Here is an 18,718-nt window from a genome sequence, read left to right on the forward strand (position 1 = left end):
TGTAACCTCACATGATGTAAAGGGAAAAGGAATTCTCTAGGTTCTCTTTTATAAGGGTACTAATACCATTCATGAGGAATCTGCCCTCATAATATGATGACTTCCTAAAAGCCCTGCACTCTAATATCCTCACATTGGTGACTAGGCTTCAATGTATGAATTTGTGAGAACACAAATATTCATACCATAGCAGTTAGGATGGCATGCATACAGGGAAGGTATCTGAGAATGGGGAATCAATTCCTGAGCAAGAAATATTTTAAAAGTTATTTGAAATATACATCCAACTTTCCCTAAATCTGTGATTGCTTCATAATTTTAAGAATAAAAACAAAAGTCCATAAAGCCATGGTGATTTGGTTTCAGCCTAAAGTGGTTGATTACTGCTGTACCCTAGTTGGTCTACTCTCCTCTACTTCTTGAGATTGCTGTTCCATATCTTCTCTTTCTTCAAATTTTCGATTATTTAAAACAGTGTCCCCTTCTTACTCTCAGTTTCTGGTTTCAGAGAAAACAAAAGCTATCAAAAGATAACTTTTGGGGGACTGGGGATGTGGCTCAAGCGGTAGCACGCTCGCCTGGCATGCGTGCGGCCCAGGTTCGATCCTCAGCACCACATACAAACAAAGATGTGTCCGCCGAAAACCAAAAAATAAATATTAAAATTCTCTCTCTCTCTCTCTCTCTCTCTCTCTCTCTCTCTCTCTCTCTCTCTCTCTCTCTCTCTCCCCCCCCTCACTCTCTCTTAAAAAAAAAAAAAAAGATAACTTTCTCATGTTTTCAGAAAAAGGTTTGCCATTCTACCTATGCTGAATTTTATCACTCCTGGCCTGTTATACAGCTTGCTGCTCCTTTTCCCAAGATCAACCCTTTCATGTTACACTAGATCACATTCTTCTCACTCTTGTATCAAGAATACTTCTCTCTCTACTAGATAACTTCCACCACCACACAGACACATTCTACTATCTCTCATTTAAATAAACAAAAACTCTTTAGTGCCTATCCATATCTTTGCTTCCCTTCATATAAAATTAGTCCAAAGAATTATCACCTCAATTATCACTCTCTTGAACTTATTCCAATCAATATTTTGATTTCAAGACTCCACTGAGATCTTTTTCGCTAAAGTCTCCAATAATCTCCATATTATCATAATCTATATTTAATTCTTAGTCCTCATCTTACTTGATGTCTCAGAAACATTTGTGCAATTGATCACTCCCTTATTCTGGAAATGCTTATTTCACATAGCTTTTATAACAATAAATTATTCTTATTTTTTCCTAAATTACTAATTGCTCATTTTGTTTTCCTTCACTAGATACTTCCTGACTGTGAATGTTAGAATTTGTCAAGATTCATCCTTAGACTTTATTTGTACTCACTCCTTAAGTAATTTTATGAAATCTCATGGCTGTAAATACCATTTATATTATGACTACTCTCAAATTTATATTTCCATCTCTGAAATCCAAACTTGTAAATCTATTTGTATGTAGCCATAATCATTTGAATTATCTCAAATTTAATACATCTATAACGTAACGTAATGCTTAATTCCCAGCCTCAGTCCCATCAAACCTGGTCCTCCCCAATTACCTCCCTTTTCAGTTGATGGTATCACCATTTAATTTGTTGCTCAGCTCTGTCTAAAATCCTTGGAACCACCCGTGATTTTTCTCACTCCCAAAATGTGATCCATCAGCAAATTTTGTTGCTCATCCTTTAAAATGTGTGCAGAAAAAGGATGGTATAGATTCACTTTTCCATCTTCCTCCCCTCTAAGTACAACTAAATATTCTGAAAAACAACTGAACCCACAAGATAAAAATTACTCTGAAATATGAAAATAAGGTAATTAGGAACCCCATAATTTGATGGGAAAATATCATGAGTTCCCTGAGTTTTCTGTATCTCTAAATTTTCCACACTAGGTACTGAGAAAGGACTGCAATCCCAACCAACCAACAGACATAAATAAAAACAACAATAAAAAAGTAAAACCTGATTTCTCTGGCCTAACTACTGGAAAGCCTCAACCCTTGCTCCAAAACTGAAACACCTGAGGATAACCTGTTTTGCTCAGAGAGGCAGGCCCATGGCACAAGTCTCTGGCTGAGCCAACCTCTGTTCCACAAACTGGAGGCTAATTGGTGTGCCGATCTACCTACAGATGGGCTATCATAACTTCTGAAATATAATCAGGACACTGGCAGCTCATGGGGGATCAGTAAAGCTTCAGGAGGCTAATCCAACCCTGGCTCAATACCTGTGGTGTTTGCAGACTGGCCCACCTACATTGGAAACAGCAAAGTTCTGAACTCATCCAATTTCCATCCTATATCCAGAACATCACCATCTTCTGGTCCTCCATCTAGTGACATAAGAAAAACTAGTTCCAGGGCTTATGCCCCAAATACAGTACAATAAGGTGTCCTAATGGCACCAGCTAGCCCAGGATAGTGCTTTATGCCCAAGCAGGTGGCACAAATAAAGAATAAGAAAGAGTATCAAAAGAAAAAAAAAAAAAAAAACAACAGATCAGAGTACCACTGAAAGAGGTCAACAAAAACTGAAACCCAAAACAGAATGTCAGGGCCTGTATTCTCAACCGAAAATGGACTATTGTCTGCTAAAACAGAAGACTTAAATAGGATCAAGAGATTCCTAAAATACTAACAAAAATGTCCAGGATTCAATAGAAATCACTCTTCATACCAAGAATATACAAACTGTATGAGGAAATACAATTAACTGAACATCAATACCTAGATAAATTCAGGGATTTTCAAAGCCACTTTCATAAAAATGCTTCAACAAGCAATTAAAAATTATCTTGAAAAATGGAAAAAAAACCCAGAAATCGGGAGATAGTTTTCCAAAAAAGAACCAAATACAAATTAAGGAACTGAAAAAATACAATAGCCATTTTTTAAGTTGCAAGATGAATTCAATACCAGAATAGAGAAGAAAAAGAACAGAATCAGTGAAGAACTTACCCAGTCTTAACAAAGAGTGAAAATAGCATGAATTTATTTTTTTTAAAAGAGAGCCATAGGCATCTATGGAGCCATAATAAGAGATCTATCATCTGTTCCTGTCATCAGAGTTTTAAAAAGGCGGGGGGAGAGGGATGAGAAATAATGCATTCAAAGATCAATGGGAATGGAGAGAACAAACAAAAAGCAAATAACAAAATGGAGACTGTTAATGTTAGCAAGATGGGAGAATAGAAAGCCTAAGACCTTCCTTTCTCCAATAAACACACCAATTCAACAATAAATACATCGACTAATTCACATCAAAAGAAATCCTGATGCCAGTTAATAGGCTCCTGCATCCCAGGCAAGCATGAAACCAGCCACATAGATACCTGGAAGAAAATCTGTAGTACTTACTTGCCATGGTCTCTTCACCCAACTCAGCACAATGAAGTCAGGAGAAAACTCAATTCTTGGCTTCTCTCTGGAAATAAAGAAAGAAGACTGAAATACATAGCCAACATTCTTTTTTTTTTTTTTTGGTCAGAGGCTAAGGAACTGAGTTATATCTTGCCTGAATCTGAGCACTGTTGGGAAGGGTTTAGGGGCCACTGAGAATAAGGGTAAAGGCCTAGACTAGAATGCACTCACTCACCATGGTACTCCTACCCCGATTTCAGCATGGAACAAAAGGGTGAAAATTCTCAGTTCTTAGACTCTCCTTTGGGAGGGAAAGAATCAGAGCATGTATCCAACATACTATCTTTTGGGGGAGCCACCCAAGGTGCTAGATTATGTCTCACCTGTCCAAAGGCTGACAGAACCCAGCATACTCTCACTGTCTTGGGGCCACTGAGAATACAACAGATCAGGATGGGTTGACTTGCTGCTGCTCCACAGAACATACAGTAGAATAGACAGTTTAGTATAGCTCAGTAGTCTCTACCTCAGGGTGAGAGGGAGAAGAGTGGAGTGGGTGTCCCATATGCTAATTTTAAGGGGGCTCTCCAAAGGATTGGTTTCTTTTTCACCAGATTCAAAGAACTAATGAGACCCAGCATAGTCTACAAGCTTAAGGGTTACTAAGAACTAAAGGGAGAGAGGTGGCCTATTGCTATTCTGCCCCAAAAGGATATGTAGTACTGCAGACTAACACAACAAGGAGGCAAGATATTATGAGCTGAAAAAAGGAACTACCAAACTCTTCTAATCAGTAACTTGCAAACTCAAGTTCAAAGAAGAAAAGGTCTAAAAAAATGTCCTATCTCTAACCAGACTGATAGGTGAAAGTCTTTCCCCATATGAATCGAGTCAATGAACATTTAGAGAAGGATAATTTTTTCAAACACAAAGATATAACATAAATGAAGGAAAAGGATAAATTGTCACTAAAAAGCAACAGAATAAATCTCCAACGAGTGTACGTAGGGGAAAGAACATATACAAATTATATGACAAAGAATTCAAATCATAAATATGTTCAACAAGACTTGATGAAATATGAAAAGGCACTAGAAAACTTGAAGACAAGTCATTTAAAAGTATCAGTCAGAGGAGAAAAAATATGAAGAAGAATGAAGAAGTGTAATGGATTTATGGAAAAACCATTAAGTGTTCTCATATACACATTATGAAAATAAAAGAACAGGAGAGCAAAAGGGAAAGAATGAAGATGGGGGTACAGCTCCAAACTCATTTTATGAGGTTAGTACTTCTCTACTAACAAAACTGGAAAAAGATAAAAGAAAATAAAACAGCAATCCAATATCCCTGGCGAACACAGATGCAAAAATCCTTCAGAAAACCAAATTTGCCAGCACATTATAGGAATTGTATATCATAGACAAGTGGAATTTATCCCCAGAATGTGTGAATATATGAATATCAGTTAATATGATACACCAAATTATGAAAATGAAAAATAAAAGATGACATGATCAACTCAATGGATACAGAGAAATCATTTGACAAAATTCAATACCTTTTCATGATAAAAACTCTCAGAATACTAGGAGTAGAAGAAAATTACTTCAACAAAATAAATACTATAAACAAACAGACCAAAGCCAACAATATACCCCATGTTGAAAAACTGAAAGTTGTTCCTATAAGATCAGGAAAAAGCAAGGATGCTCACTGTCACACCTCTACTCAAGATAGCATTAGAAACTGTATCCAGAGCAATTAGGTAAGAAAAAGAAATGAGGCATCTAAATTAGAAAGGAAATAGTAGAATTATCTCTCTTCACAAATTAAGTGTTTTTATATATAAAAAACATAAAGATTCCACATGCAAGAGAAAACCGTTAGAAATAATAAATGAATTCAGTAAAGTTGCAACATAAAAAATCAACATGTGAAAACAAGTAGTGACTCAAAACAGACAATGAAAAATACAAAAAGAAAATTAAGAAAACAACTGTATTTTCAACAGCATCAAAAGAATAAAATACTAAGGAATAAACTAAACCAAGGTAGTGAAAGACTCATACACTGAAAACTAGAAAACACTGATGAAAAAAAAAAAAACTAAGGAAGAACAAATAAATTAAAGAACATCCTTTATTAATGGATTGTAAGACATAATAATGTTAAAATGTTCATACGACCCAAAGATATCTACCAAGTCCTTGTGATCCTCATCAAAACCCTAGTTGCATTTTAAACAAAAATAGAAATAACAATCCTAAAAATTCATATGGATCCACAAAGGGCACCCAACATCCAAAACAATATTGAGAAAGAACAACAAAGCTGCAGACCTCACACTTTCTGAATCCAAAACATTAAAAATTAGAGTAATCAAAACAGCATGGAACTATCATAAGGGCAGAAACTTAGACCAATTTGGAAAAGAATAGTGAGTCTAGAAATAAACTCACACATATGCAATCAAATGATCTTTGACAAGGATGCCAAGACTACATATAGGGAAAGAATAATGTTTCAACAGATGGTGTTGGGAAAATTGGATATCCATGCAAAAGAATGAAATTGGATACCTACCTTACACCATATACAAAAATCAACTCAAAATTGATTAAAGATTTAAATGAAAAACCTGAAACCATAAAAGTCTTATCAACAAAACATGAAGGAAAATTTTCATAACATTCATAACTTTTTGGATATGACATTAAAAGCAGAGGGTATAACACAAGTGGTCAACAAATACATGAAAAATATTCAACATAATTAGCAATTAGGGAAATGTAAATCAAAACTACATATTTCATCTCACTCTAATCAGAATGGCAGTCATCAAGAAAACAAGTAATAATAAATGCTGGAGAGGATGCGGAGAAAAAGAAACACTTTTACATTGTCGGTGGGACCGTAAATTAGTAAAACCACTAAGGAAATCAATATGGAGGCTCCTCAAAAGACTAGACGCAGGGTGTGGTGGTGTACATCTGTAATCGCAGTGGCTAGGCAAGAGGATTGCAAGTTAAAAGTCAGCCTCAGCAACAGTGAGGCTGCAACATTAAGCAATTCAATGTTGCAACAGTTGCAACATTAAGCAACTCAGTGAGACTCTGTCTCTAAATAAAATACAAAACAGGGCTAGGGATGTGGCTCAGTGGTTGAGTGCCTCTGAGTTCACTCCCCTGTACAAAAGAAAAAAAAAAAAAAACTAGGCATTAAACCACCACATGAACAAGCTATACCCCTTCTTGGTATTTACCCTGAAGAATTAAAGACATCTTACCACAGTGATATATACATACCCATTTTTACAGCAGCACAATTCACTATTGCCAAACTATGGAACCAGCAGAGGGGTCCATCAATGGATGAATGGGTAAAGAAAATATGGTATATATACACAGTGGAGATTTATTCTGCCAGAAGGAAAAATGAAATTATGGCATTTGCAGCAAAATGGATGGAAATAGAGATCATCATGTTAAATGAAATAAGTCAAACTTGGAAGGTTAGGGCACATGTGTTTTCTCTCATTTGCAGAAGCTAGAGAGGAAAAGGAAAACAAATTTGGCGGTGGACCTCCAAAACATCAGAGGGAGATCAGTAGAAGAAACGGATCAAGGAGTGGGACAAAGGGAGGGAGTAAGAAATGCTGGGGAGTGATGTTGACTAAATTATATTGTTATGTTGTGTGCACAAATATGTAGCAACAAATCCCATCAATATGTATAACTATAATGTACCAAAAATAAGGAAATAAAAATAAAAACTTCATTTAAAAAAGGAAAAAAGCATAGGCTATAAAAGCAAAAAGAGACAAGTGGAATTAAGTCAAGAAAAAAGCTTTTGAATAGCAAAGGAACCCATCAATAAGAGTTAAAAGGCAATCTACATAATGGGAGAGAATACTTTAAAAGCTATATAACTAATTCAACTATTATCTCGAGTTACCTCGGCTCTTGCCACCACCACCATTAGATGCAGTAGCATACATTGAGGGACCCCAGCAGGATCTGGAAGCCCAACATCAAGGTGAAGTACAGACAATCTACCTGGGTACTACAAGAATATAGGGCAGAAACTGTAATATATCAGATCCACACTGCAAGAAAGGAAGACACATAGACAACATGAAAAACCAAGGGAGGAAAGTGTCCCAAACAAGCCAGGACACTATAATAACAGAACGCATGGGCAGCAAAGTTCATGAAATGTCAGAGAAGGAGTTCAGAAGGTTTATAATTAAATGATCTGTGAATTAAAGAATGACCTAAATGAACAAATACAGGCAAAAATTGATCACTCCAACCAAGATATAAGAGAGCAAATATAGGTAGCAAAAGATAATTTCAAGAAAGAGAGCCTCTGAAAATAAAATAAAATAAAAATCTTTGAAATGAAGGATACAATAAACCAAACAAAAAACTCAATAGAAATCATAACCAACAGACTAGATCACTTGGAAGAAAGAACGTCAGTTAATGAAGAAAAAGTATACAATCCAGAAAATAAAGTTGAACACACAGTGAAGACAGTAAGAAACCATGAACAGAACATCCAAGAATTATGGGACAGCATCAATAGACCAAATCTAAGAGTTATTGGGATAGAGGAAGGCACAGAGTTTCAAGCCAAAGGAATGTACAATCTCGTCAATGAGATAATATCAGAAAATTCCCCAAGAATGAAGAATGAATTGGAAAACCAAATACAAGAGGCTTACAGGACACCAAATGTTAAAAAAAAAATACAACATATCTACACCAAGGCACATTATAATGAAAATGCCTAGCATACAGAATAAGGATAGAATCTTAAAAGCTGCAAGAGAGTGGAATCAGATCACATAAAAGGGGGAGACCAGTGCGTATCTCAGCGGATTTTTCAACCCAGACCCTCAAAGCCAAGAGATCAAGGAACAATATATACCAAGCTCTGAAAGAAAATGGACGCCAACCAAGAATCTTATATCCAGCAAAATTAAGCTTTAGATTTCATGATGAAATTAAAAACCTTCCATGATAAACAAAAGTTAAAAGAATTTACAACTAGGCAGCCTGCACTACAGAACATCATCAGCAAAATATTCCATGAAGAGGAAATGAAAAACAATGACGAAAATCAGCAGATGGAGGTATTACACTAAAGAAAAATCTAATCAAAGGAGAAATCAAGTCATGTTAAATACCAAAAATAAACAAAAATGGTTGGGAATACAAATCATGTCAAAACTCACCAATCACAGACTAGACACAGACTAGCAGATTGGATAAAAATAAAAAAAGACCCAGCAATATGCTGCCTCCAAGAGACTCATCTCATAGGAAATGACATCCATAGACTGAAGGTGAGGGTTAGGAAAAATCATACCATTCACATGGACTGCAGAATCAAGCAAGGTTTCCATCCTCATATCAAATAAAGTAGACTTCAAGCTAAAGTCAATCAAAAAGGATAAAGAAGGACACTACATACTACTCAAGGGAACCATACATCAACAAGTCTTAACAATTATTAATATATATGCCCCAAACAATGGAACATCTATGTTCATCAAACAAACTCAAGTTCAAAAGTGAAACAGACCACAACACAATAATTTTGGGTGACTTTAACACACATCTTTCATCACTAGATAAATCTTCCAAACAAAAGCCAAACAAAGAAAATATAGACCTCAATAATACAATCAATAACTTAGACTCAACTGAAATATATAGAATATTTCATCCTTCAATGAAAGAATACACTTTCTTCTTAGCAGCACATGGATCCTTCTCTAAAACAGACCATATATTATGCCACAAAGCAACTATTAGCAAACATAAAAAAGTAGAGATACTACCCTGCATTCTATCAGATCTTAATGGAATGAAATTAGAAATCAATGATAAAATAAAAAATAAAAGCTACTTCAACACCTGGAGACTAAATAATATGCTACTGAATGAATGATGGGTTGCAGCAGACATCAAGGAGTAGATTAAAATTTTTTTAGAGGTGAATGAGAACACACATACAATATATAGAAATCTCTGGGACACTATGAAAGCAGTTCTAAGAGGAAAGTTCATTGTATGGAGTTCATTCCTTAAAAGAAGAAAAAAGTCAAGAAATATATGACTTAACATTACATCTCAAAGACCAAGAAAAAAGAAGAACAAATCAACACCAAAACAGTAGAAGATAGGAAATAAATAAATTAGGGCTGAAATCAATGAAATTGAAACAAAAGAAACAATTGAAAAAATTGACAGAACAAAAGTTGGTTCTTTAAAAAAATAAAATAAAATTGACAGACCCTTAGCCATGCTAACAAAGAGAAGGAGAGAGAAAATTCAAATTACTAACATACATGATGAAAAAGGAAATATCACAACAGACACTACAGAAATACAGAAGATAATAAGAAATATTTTGAAAACTTGTACTCCAATAAAATAGAAAATATCAAAGGCATGGACAAATTTCTAGAGTCATTAATTTGCCTAAATTGAATTGGGATGATATACACAATTTAAACAGATCAATTTCAAGCAAGGATACAGAAGATGCGATCACAAATCTACCAACAAAGAAAAGCCCTGGACCAGATGGATACACAGCCGAGTTATACAAGACCTTTAAAGAAAAACTAATACCAATACTCTTCAACTCATTTTAGGAAATAGAAAAAGAGTTAGTACTTCCAAACTCATTCTATGAGGCCAATATCACCCTGATTCCAAAACCAGGCAATGACACATCAGAAAAAGAAAACTTCAGACTAATATCTCTAATAAATCTAGATGCAAAAATTCTCAATAAAATTCTGGCAAATTGAATACAAAAACATATCAAAAAGATCATGCACCACGATCAAGTGAGATTCATCCCAGGGATGCAAGGTTGGTTCAACATATGGAAATCAATAAATGTAACTCATCACATCAATAGACTCAAAGATAAGAATCATATGATCATCTCTCAATAGATGCAAAAAAAAAAGCATTTGGCAAAATTCAGCACCCCTTCATGTTCAAAACACTAGAAAAATTAGGGATAACAGGAAGATATATCAACATCATAAAGGCTATCTATGCTAAGCCCCAGGCCAACATCATTCTAAATGGAGAAAAATTGAAGGCATTCCCTCTAAAAACTGGAACAAGACACGGATGCCCTCTTTTACAACTTCTATTTAACATAGTTATTGAAACACTGGCCAGAGCAATTGGACAGACAAAAGAAATTAAAGGGATTCACATAGGAAAAGAAGAACTCAAATTGGCATTATTTGCTGATGATAGGATTATTTATCCAAAAGACCCTAAAAATTTCACCAGAAAACTTCTAGAGCTAGTAAATGAATTCAGCAAAGTAGCAGGTTAAAAAATCAACACCCATAAATCAAAGGCATTTCTGTATATCAGTGACAAATCCTCAGAAAGGGAAATGAAGAAAACTACCCCATTTACAATATCCTAAAAAACAATAAAATACAGGGGAATCAATAAAAGAGGTAAAACTATCTATATAATGAAAATTATAGAATGCTAAAGAAAGAAAGAAAAGAATACCTTAGAAGATGGAAAAATCTACCTTGCTCTTGGATAGGCAGAATTATTATCATCAAAATGACCATAATACAAAAAGCACTATACAGATTTAATGCAATTCCAATCAAAATCCCGACGACATTCCTCATAAAAATAGAAAAAGCAGTCATGAAATTCATCTGGAAAAATAAGAGACCCAGAATAACTAAAGCAATCCTGATCAGAAAGAATGAAGCAGGTAGCATCCCTATACCAGACCTTAAACTATACTACAGAGCAATAGTAACAAAAACAGCATGGCATTGGCAACAAAACAGACTGGTAGACCAATGATATAGAATAGAGGACACAGATATCAACCCACAAAATTACAATTATCTTATATTAGACAAAGGTGCCAAAAACATGCATTGGAAAAAAGATAGCCTCTTCAACAAATGGTGCTGGGAAAACTGGAAATCCATAACAACAAAATGAAATTAAATCCCTATCTCTCACCATGCACAAAACTTAACTCAAAATGGATCAAGGCCTTGGAATAAAACCAGAGACCCTGCATCTAATAAAAAAAAGTATGCCCTAATCTCCATCATTTCAGATTAGGCCTCGACTTCCTTAATAAGACTCCTTTGGCACAAGAATTAAAAGCAAGAGTAAATAAATGGGATAGCTTCAAATTAAAAAGTTTCTTCTCAGCAAAAGAAACAATCTGTGAGGTGAATAGAGAGCCTAAATCTTGGAAGCAAATCTTTACCTCTCACACATCAGATAGAACATTAATCTCTAGTATATATAAAGAACTCAAAAAGCTAAGCACCAAAAAAACTAAGAACCCAATCAATAAATGGACCAAGGACCTGAACAGACACTTCTCAGAAGAGGATATACAATCAATCAACAAATACATGAAAAAAATGTTCATCATCACTAGCAATTAGAGAAATGCAAATCAAAACCACTCTAAGATTTCATCTCACTATTATGGCAGCTATTATGAATACAAACAACAATAAGTATTGGCGAGGATGCAGGGAAACAGGTACACTGCTGGTGGGACTGCAAACTGGTACAGCCAATATGGAAAGCGGTATGGAGATTTCTTGGAAAATTGGGAATGGAACCACCATTTCACTCAGCTATCCCTCTCCTTGGTCTATACCCAAAGGCTTAAAAACAGCATACTACAGTGCCGCAGTCTGGCTGGGCACAATCAGGAGCCACTTGTCAAAAGAAACTAACTTTATTTTTAGAACCACACACGCCAAACAAAACAGCCTCTCAGGAAAAACCCTCAGAGCCTCAACTGCCACCACCGGTTTTCCACAAGCCTCTCTCTCCCACACAAGCTTCTCTCCACCTCCCACAATCCTCCTGCTCTTGAGGCCGATTGGCTGGGTCACGTGGGCGGAGCCAAAAAAGTCCCCCAATGAACAGCTCCGTGGTCTGAAAGGGCATGGAAACAGCCCAATGAGCATCACCGCAGAGGAGCCAATCAGGTAGATGTTGCTGGGGCCACTGTGAGCCAATCATCAGCCGGCAGCTGGAAGTTTGCTGGCAGCTGGAAGTTTGCTGGGGCCCCTTCGGCTGTGGCTCTCAACATCTCCCCCTCTCTGTTTAAACAACAAGCATGTGGCTTAGGGACCGTGTCTGTTAGGCAGTCCAATTCAACATATGGTCCTTACCCGTCATCGGATGAACTGACCTCTAGGCGTCAGCCTCCTGTCTTAGGTTGGTACCACTGCAATTGGATCATACCCGTCACTGACTACCGGTCCAGCATACAGCTATACTTGTGGATAGGCCTTTGCACCAGTGGGGGGGTAAGGTTCTTTGCCTCACCTCTGTTGGCCCCCAAATTTTAGACCATCACTAGTAGAGGAGGATGCAAAATGCCATGACATTAAGCCAATTGAGGGCTCCTTTGAAAAATTGTACCACCGGTGACATCATCAGCAAAAATACCCCAACACTACCACAAGTCGCTGCACCAACAGATAGTTCACAATGCATACAGGTGAGCTTACAATGTGTCCAGGCAAGTTCTGCAAGCAGTTCAGTGATGGCTATTGTAGAAGCTGTAGATTGGTTTTATCTTTGACTTCACCAGCACTGGGATGAAGATAGGAATTCTGGCAATAATGGCTAAAGAAAAAATTATGTAACATTCCAGAAGGCACTAAAAGAAAACAATTTTCTTAACAATTTACATTGTCTTCACCGGCACTGGGATGAAGATAGGAATTCTGGCAATAATGGCTAAAGAAAAAATTATGTAACATTACAGAAGGCACTAAAAGAAAACAATTTTCTTAACAATTTACATTATCTTTAAGAGAATTATTAAATATAATGAAAAGGAAAGGAGAAAGTAAACAAACAGATCTGTTAACCTTCTTTTTTGTTTACATATTAAAACAATCCTCAACAGTTGTTTACCCAATTTAAATTAAAACATATAAATCACGTGAAAAAAAATATTTGGATCCATTTTATCATGAGCGCTCATCTTATATGATATATGGACATACATACATTCAAATAAAAGCATAGCCCAATCTACACCTGTGGAGCCTAATCCCTTGGAACCTCTTTCTACAGTACGACTGGAAAATTTATCATGTAGGCTGGGTATTATTAGTAACTGTGCTATTCTATCTCCTGGTGAAATTACTGATATACCCTTTGGAGAACTGGCTATAATTTTTATTTCACCTTCATAATAGGGATCAATTACCCCAGGACTTATCATAAGTCCTTTTAGAGTAGAAGAGCTGCGTCCCAATAATAAGCCTACTGTTCCTTTGGGAAGAGGTCCTTTCACCCCTGTGGGAATGATCTGAACTCCCATCTCTGGAGTTAGTACTGCTCTGGCGGAGGCGCAGATGTCCAACCCTGCGCTCCCTCTGGTTTGTCTGATGAGGGATCTGATGGACAATGTGTCCTGGGCACTACCCTGATGGGGTTGCTGGGTTCCTCCAGTGCTCCGTATATTTGTGGTTTTGGGCCCCGGAGCATTGGGCCCCCCTGTCCGTTTTTTGGCAATGGAGCCCGATGCCTTTCTCCACGATATTGTGGATAAACACCTGGTCCTTGTTCGTTTTTTGATAATGGAGTACCCTCTATGGTGGTTTGAGAACGGCATTCATTAGCCCAATGTCTCCCTCTACGGCATCGTGGGCAAATACCTGGTATTCTACTCCTTTGATACCTAGTTTTGTTAAACCCTCCTCCAATGGGGCAATTCCTTTTAAAATGTCCTGTTTGTTCACAATTGTAGCATGTTCTTGGCCTGGCATCTAAAGCCTGTTTTACTGCAGCTGCCACAATTTGCCCTTGTTCATTAATGTCTCTGGCATCTAAAGCCTGTTTTACTGCAGCTGCCACGACTTGCTCTTGTTCATTAATGTCTCTACATAATTTAATATATGTGTTTAAATCTTCGTGTTTCCATGGTCTAATGATATCTCTGCACCAACGATTCGCTTGCTCATAAGCCAGGTGTTTTAGTAATGGCATTGCTTGTTCTGTATTCCCAAAAACTCTGGTAGCTGTTTGAATAAGCCTATCTACAAATTCAGCATAAGGTTCATTAGCTCCTTGTATTACCTTAGATAATTGACCTTGTAAACCTCCATGTCCTTGTAAAGTCTTCCATGCCTTAATTGCATCTGCAGCAATTTGTGCGTATACGCCAGGATCATATGCAATTTGTTGCTGCTGATCCTCATAAGGTCCCTTTCCTAACAACATATCTAGATTTCTCTGAGGATAACCAGCTGCTGCATTTCGCCTAGCCGTCTCCTTGCAAAATTCCTCATTGGCAACCTTCCATAACAGGTATTGTCCTCCATTTAGCACAGCTTTACACATATTAGCCCAATCTGCTGGCGTCATGTTCAAGTTGTTAATGGATTCGACCAAGCTTACAGTGAAGGGTGCTTGAGGACCATAGGTTGTTACAGCCTCTTTTAGCTGCTTCACTGTTTTGAAATTTAAAACTTGGTAAAATCGCTGCCCTCCTGCCTCAAATACAGGGCATGTTAATATTTGAGACCTTGTCTCAGGATCCCAACTATCAACTGTGGGGGTTGGGGGCCTCCCAGCATATGGAGGTGGCGCTGTTGGTTGGACACTTTCGCCCTCTGGTGATAGAAAGGTGTTAGTAGCAGTCTCCTGTAGAGGTGGTGCTGTTGGTTGGACACTTACACCCTCTGGTGATAGAAAGGTGTTAGTAGCAGTCTCCTGTTGTACCTTTCCCCCTGATGGCTTTTTCTGTTTTACACTTTCTTTCTCTGTCTGACTAACTTGAGAGACCTTCTCTTTTACTTGAATCAGTATGTCTTCTCCTTCCTCTACCATTGTCTGAACTGAAGGCTTTGGACTAAGCAAACAAGATATGAATGTCCACAATGGCAATGTGCCAACTGGCAGAGTCCCTGGGCTTTTCTTTTCTATTCTTTTTAAATCTTCACCATGATGGTTCCATTGTGATATATTTAACAACTCCTCCTTAAAAAGCCATGGGCTACATTTTTGTATTGTATCAACGTATGCCCTGACTGCTCTTGATTTTACTGGGATGCCTCCTTCCTCTAACAATTTACTTAACACTCTTTCAGTTTGTTTTTTACTAATTTCTGATCCCGTATTTCTACTATAATACAACCCAACAAGATGACGCCAAACAAAACCGAGACAGAATGAAATAAAAAGGGAACAACAAAAAGTCATTATAGCCTTTCTATCCTCCTGACATGGGCATCCGTCCTTTCTCCCTATCTGTTCCTCAGACGTAAATAGTTTTTCCTCAGATGTGAGCGGTTTTTCTTCCGTCTCACTCATCTCCAGGGACAGGCAACTTAAAACAAAAGTGAAACAAAATAACAAAAGAAGAATCTTAAAATGGCTACCCATCCTCTCGCCCTGCCCTCAGGGGCGAGCAGTTTCACTTACCCTCAGTCGCTCCCCGTACGGGCCACCAAATGCCGCAGTCTGGCTGGGCACAATCAGGAGCCACTTGTCAAAAGAAACTAACTTTATTTTTAGAACCACACACGACAAACAAAATAGACTCTCAGGAAAAACCCTCAGAGCCTCAACTGCCACCACCGGCTTTCCACAAGCCTCTCTCTCCCACCCAAGCTTCTCCCCACCTCCCACACAAGCTTCTCCCCACCTCCCACAATCCTCCTGCTCTTGAGGCCGATTGGCTGGGTCACGTGGGCGGAGCCAAAAAAGTCCCCCAATGAGCAGCTCCGTGGTCTGAAAGGGCAGGGAAACAGTCCAATGAGCATCACCGCAGAGGAGCCAATCAGCTAGATGTTGCTGGGGCCGAGGAGCCAATCAGCTAGATGTTGCTGGGGCTGCTGTGAGCCAATCATCAGCCGGCAGCTGGAAGTTTGCTGGCAGCTGGAAGTTTGCTAGGGCCCCTCAGGCTGTGGCTCTCAACAATATAACACAAAACACAAGTGTGCACACATAATATAATACATACAACACATAACATTATAGTAAAGGCCTTATAACTTTTTACAGGTGAAATCTCCATTGCAATGTTTAAAAACTCTATAGTCAAAAAATAGAACTGATCAGCAAAACATTAACCTAGGTCTGTATGAGCTCAAAAAACAAAATAGAACTTCATGATATGGCAAAGGGCAATAATAAAATAGATATTGAAAAAAGCATCCTGGTTCTTTTGCAGATGTAAGAATAGCCAAACTGGAGTTTTGGATATCAGTTGTTATGGATTTGAGCCAAATCATCTTCTTTTTGGTCTGTAGAAATCGCTTTAGTTAATCTTTCTGGAATCCAAATCGGCTGCTGTTCTCCCTGTGGAAACACATAAACAGACCCCCGACTCCAGACAATCACTGGGTCAGGACCTTGGTTAATCTCTCTGGAATCCAAATCGGCTGCTGTTCTCCCTGTGGAAACACACAAACAGACCCCCGACTCCAGACAATTACTGGGTCAGGACCTTTCCATTGTCCTGTTAGAATATCCTTCCAAAGTACCTTGGGCTTATACACATTTTTTGGACACATATGCCTTTCCGCAGCACTAAGTCCTGATGAATCCAAATTTAAAAAGTTTAGAGTAAAAAGGGTTATTTTAAGTTTATCTTTGGGGAATATATACCCCTTCCCAATTCCTTCTTTTTGCTTTAATAAGTACATTTTAATAGTTTGATGAGCTCTTTCAACTATGCCTTGTCCCTGTGGATTGTATGGGATTCCTGTTATATGAGTAATGCCAAATGTTGAGCAAAATTGTTTAAAAGAGGTAGAAGTATAACCAGGGGCATTATCTGTTTTTAACTGTTTTGGAACACCCACAGTGGCAAAATTTTGTAAGCAATGAGCTATAACATCTTTAGTTTTTTCTCCGGCATGAAGGGAGCCCATCAAAAATCCAGAAGAAGTATCAACTGTAACATGCAAATATTTTAATTTTCCAAATTCTGGCAAGTGTGTGACGTCCATCTGCCAAATATGGTTAGGTATCAATCCTCTAGGATTGACTCCAAGATTAACTTGTGGTAAAAAGGTCACACAATTTGGACATTGTTTTATTATTTGTCTAGCTTGTTCCTTAGTTATTTTAAAACGCTTTTGTAAAGTATTAGCATTGACATGGAACTTTTTATGAAAATTTATAGCTTCTTCTAGTGTAGAGAAAATATGTATGTCATGTGTAGTTTTATCTGCTAAATCATTGCCCAAACTAAGGGCTCCAGGCAATCCTGTATGTGCCCTGATATGTCCTATAAAGAATGGATCTTTTCTGTCCCAGATTAGACTTTGTATAGTGGAAAGCAAAGAGAAAACAGTAGAAGAAGGGGAAATCCTACCAGCATCTTCAAGAGATACTATAGCATTAACTACATACTGACTATCAGAAAATAAATTAAATACAGAATCTTTAAACATCACAAAAGCTTGTAAAACTGCATTAAGCTCTACCTTTTGAGCTGATTGTTTGGGTACTAAAAATGTAAAAGTTTGATCAGGGGTAACTACTGCTGCTGTACCATTATTTGACCCATCAGTGAATATATTTGGAGCATTCATGATAGGTGTTTTTCTTGTCATTTTTGGAAAAATTACAGGATGCAATGACCAAAAAGACAATAAAGTATTAGATGGTAAGTGGTTATCAAATGAAACATTAGATTTGCACATGATTATTGCCCAAGTATTTAACTCATTAGCTAACTCATCAATTTGATTCATAGTATATGGAGTAATAATTTTATTGGGAGAAATTCCAAACACTCCCTTTGCTGCTTTTATTCCTTTGAGTATTAATTGTCCTACAGCCTCAGGATACCTAGTAAGAATAGTGTGAGGAGAATAAGATAAATGTATCCATAATAATGGACCTTCTTGCCAAAATACTCCTGTAGGAATATTTTTTGTTGGTAGTACAATAAATAATAAAGGCAAACTTATATCAATTCTATCCAAATGCATATTTTCCATATATGTTTCAATTATTTTTAATGCCTTTCTTGCTTCAGGCATTAACATTCGGGGTGAATTTGGATCTGATGGACCTTTTAGGATATCAAATAAAGGTCCGAACTCTCCTGTTGGTATACCTAAATAAGGCCTTATCCAATTTATGTCTCCTAATAACTTTTGAAAGTCATTAAGTGATTTGAGTTGATCTACTCGTATTTGAATTTTTGGTGGATGGACCATGGTTGAGGATAATAGAACTCCTAAATAATTAATTGGAAAATTTAATTGTACTTTATCTATTGCT

The 18,718-nt window shown here is 37.2% G+C and overlaps 1 protein-coding gene across 14 annotated transcripts in view; it reads right to left on the reverse strand.

Moving 5' to 3' along the window:
- Positions 1–18,718, reverse strand: part of Zc3h12b (zinc finger CCCH-type containing 12B) — a 270,812-nt gene that overhangs the window by 231,913 nt on the left and 20,181 nt on the right. For all 14 annotated transcript variants that reach the window (XM_058578244.1, XM_046440400.2, XM_046440401.2 and 11 more), the window contains exon 2: positions 3,402–3,468. The gene's annotated coding sequence lies outside the window, so the exon portion shown is untranslated. The remainder of the gene's footprint in view (positions 1–3,401; positions 3,469–18,718) is intronic.

The sequence above is a fragment of the Marmota monax genome, unplaced genomic scaffold, assembly GCF_021218885.2.
Source record: "Marmota monax isolate L192 unplaced genomic scaffold, Marmota_monax_Labrador192_F-V1.1 WCK01_AAM20220418_F8-fsc00134, whole genome shotgun sequence".
NCBI classification, from domain to species: Eukaryota; Metazoa; Chordata; class Mammalia; order Rodentia; family Sciuridae; genus Marmota; species Marmota monax.